The 7,624-nt window shown below is 32.7% G+C and overlaps 1 long non-coding RNA gene across 1 annotated transcript; it reads left to right on the top strand.

Moving 5' to 3' along the window:
- The first annotated feature begins 4,064 nt into the window (after positions 1-4,064).
- Positions 4,065-4,713, top strand: LOC145128881 (uncharacterized). Its single transcript, XR_013717153.1, has 2 exons — positions 4,065-4,179; positions 4,445-4,713. It is a non-coding gene; the product is annotated as an uncharacterized LOC145128881 (long non-coding RNA).
- Positions 4,714-7,624: the final 2,911 nt, after the last annotated feature.

Below are 7,624 nucleotides of genomic sequence, written 5' to 3'. Positions count from 1 at the left end.
AATACTTTAATGATTAAACAACAACAAAATTCGGGAAAAATAATAAATGATTCCCAAAAATTCTGTAAAATTAACCATAGTTTTATAACATGATATAGAGCCCAGTGTATAAGTTTCGGATATTTGTGACTATGGGAAGTATTTTTTATATATTTCATTATTAATTAATCAATAAAATCATAAATAATAGTAAACAGTAATATAAATGCATGAAACTTCATAAATTATGTTTAATCAATATATTGGTCATCCCAGAATTTTCTCAGAATTTATTGAATGCAAAAAGTATTTTATGTGAATTATTGCCCTACTTTATTGCAATAATTATAGTAATTCAATAAAAATAAGTTATTTTCTGAAAATTTCCAAAACTTCTTATTTTATTGATGGGATTCTGAGAAAAATCAGGTTTATGCATAAAATGAGTTTTAGATATTTTGGTGGATTTAATTTGTTTCTTGTATGAATTTGAAACTTCTAACAACATACCTTGATGAATGCTTCAAGAGGGATGAAGATTTGAGTATAATAGATTGTTCTTGGCTGGAATATGAGTATTTCTTGGATGAATTTCGAGATTGAGAGTGAGAGAAAGAATAGAGAAGGTTTAAGTGGTGAAGAGAATAATGTGTTGGGAGAAAAAAGAAAGGAAAGTGGATGGGAGGTGTGAGTGGGAGACCATGGGAATAATCTTTTTGCTTTTGGTGGTCTTCATAATTTCCCACTAACACAAGCATCTTTTACATAATTAATATAAGAGTTTTATAAAATTTAATGTAAAGTTTATAAAAATAGAGTTTTATAAAATTTAATGTAAAGTTTATAAAAATGGAGTTTTATAAAAGATGAGTTATTATTTGATTATAACAATCTACTTTGATTTGAAGTTTAATTATAGCATTCAAGTTTGATTCTTTTAAATTTAACTAGAGCATTATACTTTGATTTGATTTTAATATGGTATCATAATTTAATTTGATTATAGTTATAACGTTGTACTATACTATGTTGCTATTAACGTCAATTTATATCGTAGTGTATGAGTTTTGATCCTATTAGCGTCAAGTAATCTTGAGTAGGGTTTGAATGAGATTGAGAGAGGTTTCGTTTGTGATCTTTTTGAGTGTCCGGCTTCGCAACGCAAGGTCCATAGACCCCGTTAAGCCATGATTTAGTGTCCTACACAATCCCGATGATTGTGCAATAGTGTTTTATCGCTTTGGTTCGTTGTTTAACACTGTTAAGGCTAAGGAATATCAAACACATGAACTTTCCAAATGATGTTTTCTCATTAAAATAGCGAATTGTACAGTGATTACATAACGTAAACCCTAACATACAAGGGTTAATGGAGTTGACCGGTTTAACTTGTTAACTTTGTTTGACTTTGACTTGACCGAAATTTGATGGTTGTCACATCATCCCCCCGTTAGAGGGAATTTCGTCCCGAAATTTGCATTTTGACTGGGACTTCAAGAGTTTGGAAAAAGATGTGGAAAACGTTTCGTAGTACAAGAAATTAATTTTGGTGAGGAACAACCCGCCTGATGTCACATAACGACCTTGGAAATTTCTTATTGTAACTTGAACTGAGTCGATTTAAAAGGAGTTTATTGTTTTGGGATGATAGAGTATTCTATGTGTGCTTTTATACTCCCTGTTTTATCCTTGGTATTACCACTATGAATATTTTATAACGTAGTTAGCGAGTTCCATCATTACGAATGTTTCAACAAATTTTGACGAAATTTGCATTATAAGTCCTACAAGTTCTTTTATAGTCGATTGACGTAAACTAGTCGTATATCATTAAGATTGCAAGGGCATTTTGGATGGGTGACCCCGCCTTAAGCCCACAACCAAACAAGGAACAGGGAATGAGGCGGAATCACACATTCTAAGTCCATAGAATCTTAATGATATATGACCATAATGTTTACACTAGCCCTCATAGATTCCAGGGGAGTAGTATTATTGGGCTAGAAGTAGGAATTGTAGTTCAAAATAAAATAGTTATAAGCCTGCTATCTTCAAACTTGGGCTTTGGCCCCTCCCGATTCCTAATCAGAATAGTCCAATACTCCCAATTCTCCAAGCGACCAAGCGGTATCAAGAAATCAAAATCGATTCATCCCCATTTTCCCAATTCGCTGCCTATCTCGCCTGCTGTTCGTTTGTCGCTGTCTCGCCAAGTCAGTCGCCTGGTCTCACTCTCGCCAATCGCCATCGCCAAGTGCCCAAGTCCCCATTCACACTTCACAGAAATCAGGTATGTAATCCCGAGACCCAAATCCTGTTCAGATGTTCTTTCTTTTCTGATTGTAAGATTGTTGATTGTTGGTGTTGGCGTATTGCACTGCTGCTGCTGTTTTCTGTCAATCTGTTGCCTATTTATGCGTTACTACTGTCTTACTGAGTTTCCTTTTAATTTGGCTGTCATTTGCGATTTGGCGATTTGCCAATTTGATTTATAAGTTATGAACTTATAGATTTGGTTATGCTTAACAGCTTGTCAGCTTCAAACAAAACTGAAAAGTGACAACAAAGATTGATTTGGTTATTGTTAAATGAGTTATTGGTTATTGTTCTAATTTTGAATTTGATTTTGTTTTGATTGGATCAATTGTTCCTTCATTTTGATTTTTCTAGATATAATCATGGGAAAGATGAAAACATTGAAAGAGAAATTGTTGTCTGCTTACTAATATATCATTCATAATCTGTTTTTAAAGACATTAAAGGCTGTCGGGCTGAGTTATAATTCTTTTTCTAGGTGTTTTTGGTGTTTATTTGTTGAAAACTATCTGTTTTTTTTTAATGTTAATTTCAGTTTATAATATTTTCGCCCCCCCCCCCCAAGTTAATTGTTCAAGCTCCGCCACTGATAGATTCACTAGTAAAAACCCTGAGTTTTTACATAGATGATAAGACTTATTTGGGTTTTGCCGTGTTCTCAAGATTCATGGTTTATATACTTGAATTGATGCTAGTTTTAGTAATAAAAAGAAATTTATAATTTAAACGTCGATGTTAGAAGCTTGTACTAATATTTAAGGGGTTAAAAAAATAAAGTTTTATTAGTTACCTATAGCGACACACAAGTCATAATTTGCATGTGTGAAGACTTGGAGTACTTTCTAATTGGTTCATGTGTGAAGACTTGGAGTACTTTCTAACTGGTTCATGTGTGAAGACTTGGAGTACTTTCTAATGAAAAGTGTGCTACTGGGGAAATTTGAAACTGGTACGTAGCTTCAAAGTCAAGAATATGCAGTAGGCATGTGATGTATTAAATGCATGAGGCACATAAGTCATAATTTGCGGCAACATATACGTATATGTGTGTGAATTGAAGAAGAAGGTTACAGTTCAAAGACCATATATATTCATTTCCTCTTTATTTGTTATTAATTACTTCTCCCACTTCACTTATATAAATCATCACATTCTTACCGCAACTTTTAACTTCTCCCTCACAAATGGATCCACCTGCAAATCATCAAAACCCCATAGATGACCTCGATTGGTTTCAGTACTTTGATCATCAAGATCTTTTCAGGTATATATAAACGTCACTCATTACCCCATCTTTCGCACAGAAAAGTGATTTTGTCTATATTGATCAAAACATGGTTTGGATTTGTAGTGATCAAAAAGAGTCTTTCATCGTGTTGGATTTGATTATCTTGAGTTTTTTTTTTTTTTTTTTTGGATTTTTGCAGTGGTGACATGCTCGACCATCATGATTACGAGTTGTCGGAAAAATTGCATGAAGTGCTCGATTAGAACGTTTCCACAGTACTTAACAAAGATCAAAACATCATTTCTAGAAATGAGTTTCACGATTTGGATCCCCTTAAAGACATAAGCTTATGGGATTGTTGGGAGGATGGTAATTTACCATTGGTTAGTTTCAGTGAAGACTGTAAATCCGGTGGTGAGGCTACAGGTAGTTCTAGTGCTGCCACCACTGATCACGGTGGCCGAAAGGTGGCAAAGAGATTGAGACCATTGGAGTTTGAAGAGATAGCGAAGTACTTTGAGATGCCGATAATCATGGCGGCAAAGGAACTAGGGATAGGGTTAACATTGTTGAAGAAAAGATGCAGAGAGCTAAACATAAACAGATGGCCTCATAGAAAACTTACGAGCCTACAATCCCTCATTCAAAATGCCAAGGTAAATTACGATAATAACCTTCTATACATTACTCATGCATGCATGCCTGCACTTGGTAACCAAAGTAGTTTTGGTATTTTCTAAAATTTTAATTATTAGTTTCTTTATAACATAAACAATGGCCCTAGGCATATTCCACATCAATTCAATTGATTTACTACGATTTCCTGATTTATATTTATATAAACTTAACTCATTGTAAATTTTGTGAACTCACACAAAAAATATATTGCATCTACCTTTTTTTTAAAAAAAAAAAAACTAGGAGTTGGGATTAAAGGAGGAGATAGAGACGTTAGAAGGGCACAAGAAGATGATGGAGAAATTGTCAGGTATGGAATTGACAGAAAGAACAAAGAAGCTTAGGCAAGCTTGCTTCAAAGCTATTTATAAGAAGAGAGGACTTAACAATCCTTAGTCCTTACCTTTTCTTTTAGCCATTTTGTTATAATTAGTGGATTTTAATCTACATTGTATGTGTTTTTCTCTTGATAGTTTGATACCCTTTTTAGTTTCATTGTGTTTGTTTGTCTATTGATTTTTTTATGCAGAAAATTTTGTATAATTTGGGTATTATAGTTTGTATTATGTATTTAGCCATATTCTAGATTGCCGACACGACTACGCCGACGACTCTATACTAGAGGTCTATATAAATAGACTTATGAATTTAGTAGGAATAACTTGATTATAATCTTGTGATTTGTTCCATGTCTGATCCACTCCTAAGATTCACTCGACATGCCCCCAATTACGTGTAATTAAAATTTTATTAGACTGTTGATCCTAATGAGTCTACCCTAAGTCCACAACCAAACAAGGAACAAGTCAACTATGAGAAACACGCATATGGACTTGTGAGTTATTTGTAAATTGATTATGGAAATAGAGTTTTTAGACATTGTTGGGTAAAATAATTGTAAAACACTTGTTGGGCCATGGTTAGGAGTGTTGGGCACCTTTTGGGCTTTCCATGGTTACTAAATGTGAAACATGTAGCACTTGCATGGGCCCCCACAAAACTAAGTTTTCACATTTCTTTCCCACTTCTAGGCCCATTAGGGAACTTAATAGTCCAATGAGTTGGCCATTTTGGAGTGTATCCTTTCGGATACGTTTGATAAGGTCGGGTATTTTGATGGCTCAAAAGTAATGTGAATGACGCGCTTTGGCCTATAGGTTTGGGAACTCTCGCCTTTGGTCCCCAGATAAGCAAACTGGTCCCTCGGTTGATTGGGATGTATACGAATGCTTACCTAGTCAGGACTTTCGGGCTACCGGCACCTCCCCCTTCCAGTTACTACGCGTCCATTACTATGATCCTACCCAACTAGAGTGGATGACTTTGAATTTCCTAAGAGCTCTAAGGAATACATATATGTATATACATTTTGTTAAACAACTTGAGTATGTGTGTGATTTTCAGAGAAAGTGGAGAATATTCACAAGTGTATGCACACATATAAGTGTCAGGAGTAATATGTATGCACATAAGGGAGCAATTAACACACAAAGGTATTCCTAGGATTTTCTAAGTGTGAATTGCATGCAGTTGTGTGTGCATTTTATAAACTAGCATACGAGAGGACCCTAGAGGCTATAGACTAGGTCAAGGCAATTAACCTAATTCCCTATAGTCAAGGGCTCTGATACCAATCTGTCACACCCCGATCCTTGTCGGAATCGATCAAGGAGTGATATATTGTTCAAAGTCTCATGACAACTAGGTTATAATGTGATTAGATTCAATTAAGTACTAAGTATGCAAACAAGATCCACAACATACAAGTACAAATACAAATGCAAACCACATTTATTACATCAAATTTAAATTGTCTTGTGGATTTCTAAGGCACAACCTATTTTTCATCATTCTTCATTCTTCAAATCTGCATCATGGGTAAAAACAGGTCAACTACGAGAGTTGGTGAGTAATCAAATTTTAGTAGAGAAAATTGTGAAGTTGAAACATTTATAATTTGAAATCTGTTTTCTTTTGAAGTCGCCAAACAATTGTATTTGAGATAACTGTTTATAAATCAAAAATTGATTAACAATTGATAACAACAACAATAAGTCCTCACCCTATATATATACATATGTATATATATAAATATATATAGGATGGAGCATCTAATCATCATACACACTCAACCACGTGTCATCAATCACCTTAGCGTCCCAAGGCGGGGTGGTCAACCCAATAGCGTTATTATTGTCCATAACGTACCTCAAGAATACGGGCATAGTCATGGAGATTAGACTAAAAATGATAATGCACTACAAGTACATGTAGCGTAAACAAACAATATTTATACAATTAATGACTCACGTATAAATGTCCCAACAATGTCTCAATTGTGATAAAACAATAAAATAAAGTTGGAACATATTAGAACCACATGATACACCCCAAAAGTATTGAAAATTATAAAATATGGGGTAGATTACTCACTTTAGTCCCAAAACGAAATGCGTGTGTCGTACGATAGACGGTTCGGGTCAAAATGGCGTAGAACCTAATATAATTAATAGTTTTGGTTTAGGAACTGCTAAACGAGAATAGAGTACTAATACAAATAATTAGACACATATTCTTATATTAGATGAATTAACAATAATTCATTTTGATTATAATATTAAGGTATTCATTTGTTAAATGAATTTTAAATTGAATTAATTACTTTGCATAATTAATTTATATTTTCAATTTAGGCCAGATTTTAATAATTTCTTATTAAAATAATAATTTGCCTAATTATAATTATTTACAGATTTTAACAATTATTTATATGAAATAATCATTAAAATGCATTTTTACATGCTTAAATACTTAGGAAAATGGTTTTAAGTAGCACACAGTATTGAAAAATTTTGAAATTATTAGGAAATCATTATTTCATACAGTATTAATTACTGTAAAATTTTTATATTTTTCTGAACTGTTTTAGTATTTATTTAATACTTTAATGATTAAACAACAACAAAATTCGGGAAAAATAATAAATGATTCCCAAAAATTCTGTAAAATTAACCATAGTTTTATAACATAATATAGAGCCCAGTGTATAAGTTTCGGATATTTGTGACTATGGGAAGTATTTTTTATATATTTCATTATTAATTAATCAATAAAATCATAAATAATAGTAAACAGTAATATAAATGCATGAAACTTCATAAATTATGTTTAATCAATATATTGGTCATCCCAGAATTTTCTCAGAATTTATTGAATGCAAAAAGTATTTTATGTGAATTATTGCCCTACTTTATTGCAATAATTATAGTAATTCAATAAAAATAAGTTATTTTCTGAAAATTTCCAAAACTTCTTATTTTATTGATGGGATTCTGAGAAAAATCAGGTTTATGCATAAAATGAGTTTTAGATATTTTGGTGGATTTAATTTGTTTCTTGTATGAATTTGAAACTTCTAACAAC

The sequence above is a fragment of the Lactuca virosa genome, chromosome 8 (genome assembly GCF_052849685.1).
Source record: "Lactuca virosa cultivar CGN04683 chromosome 8, Lactuca_virosa_CGN04683_v6, whole genome shotgun sequence".
Classification (NCBI taxonomy): domain Eukaryota; kingdom Viridiplantae; phylum Streptophyta; class Magnoliopsida; order Asterales; family Asteraceae; genus Lactuca; species Lactuca virosa.
This window is presented reverse-complemented; position numbering and strand designations above follow the sequence as displayed.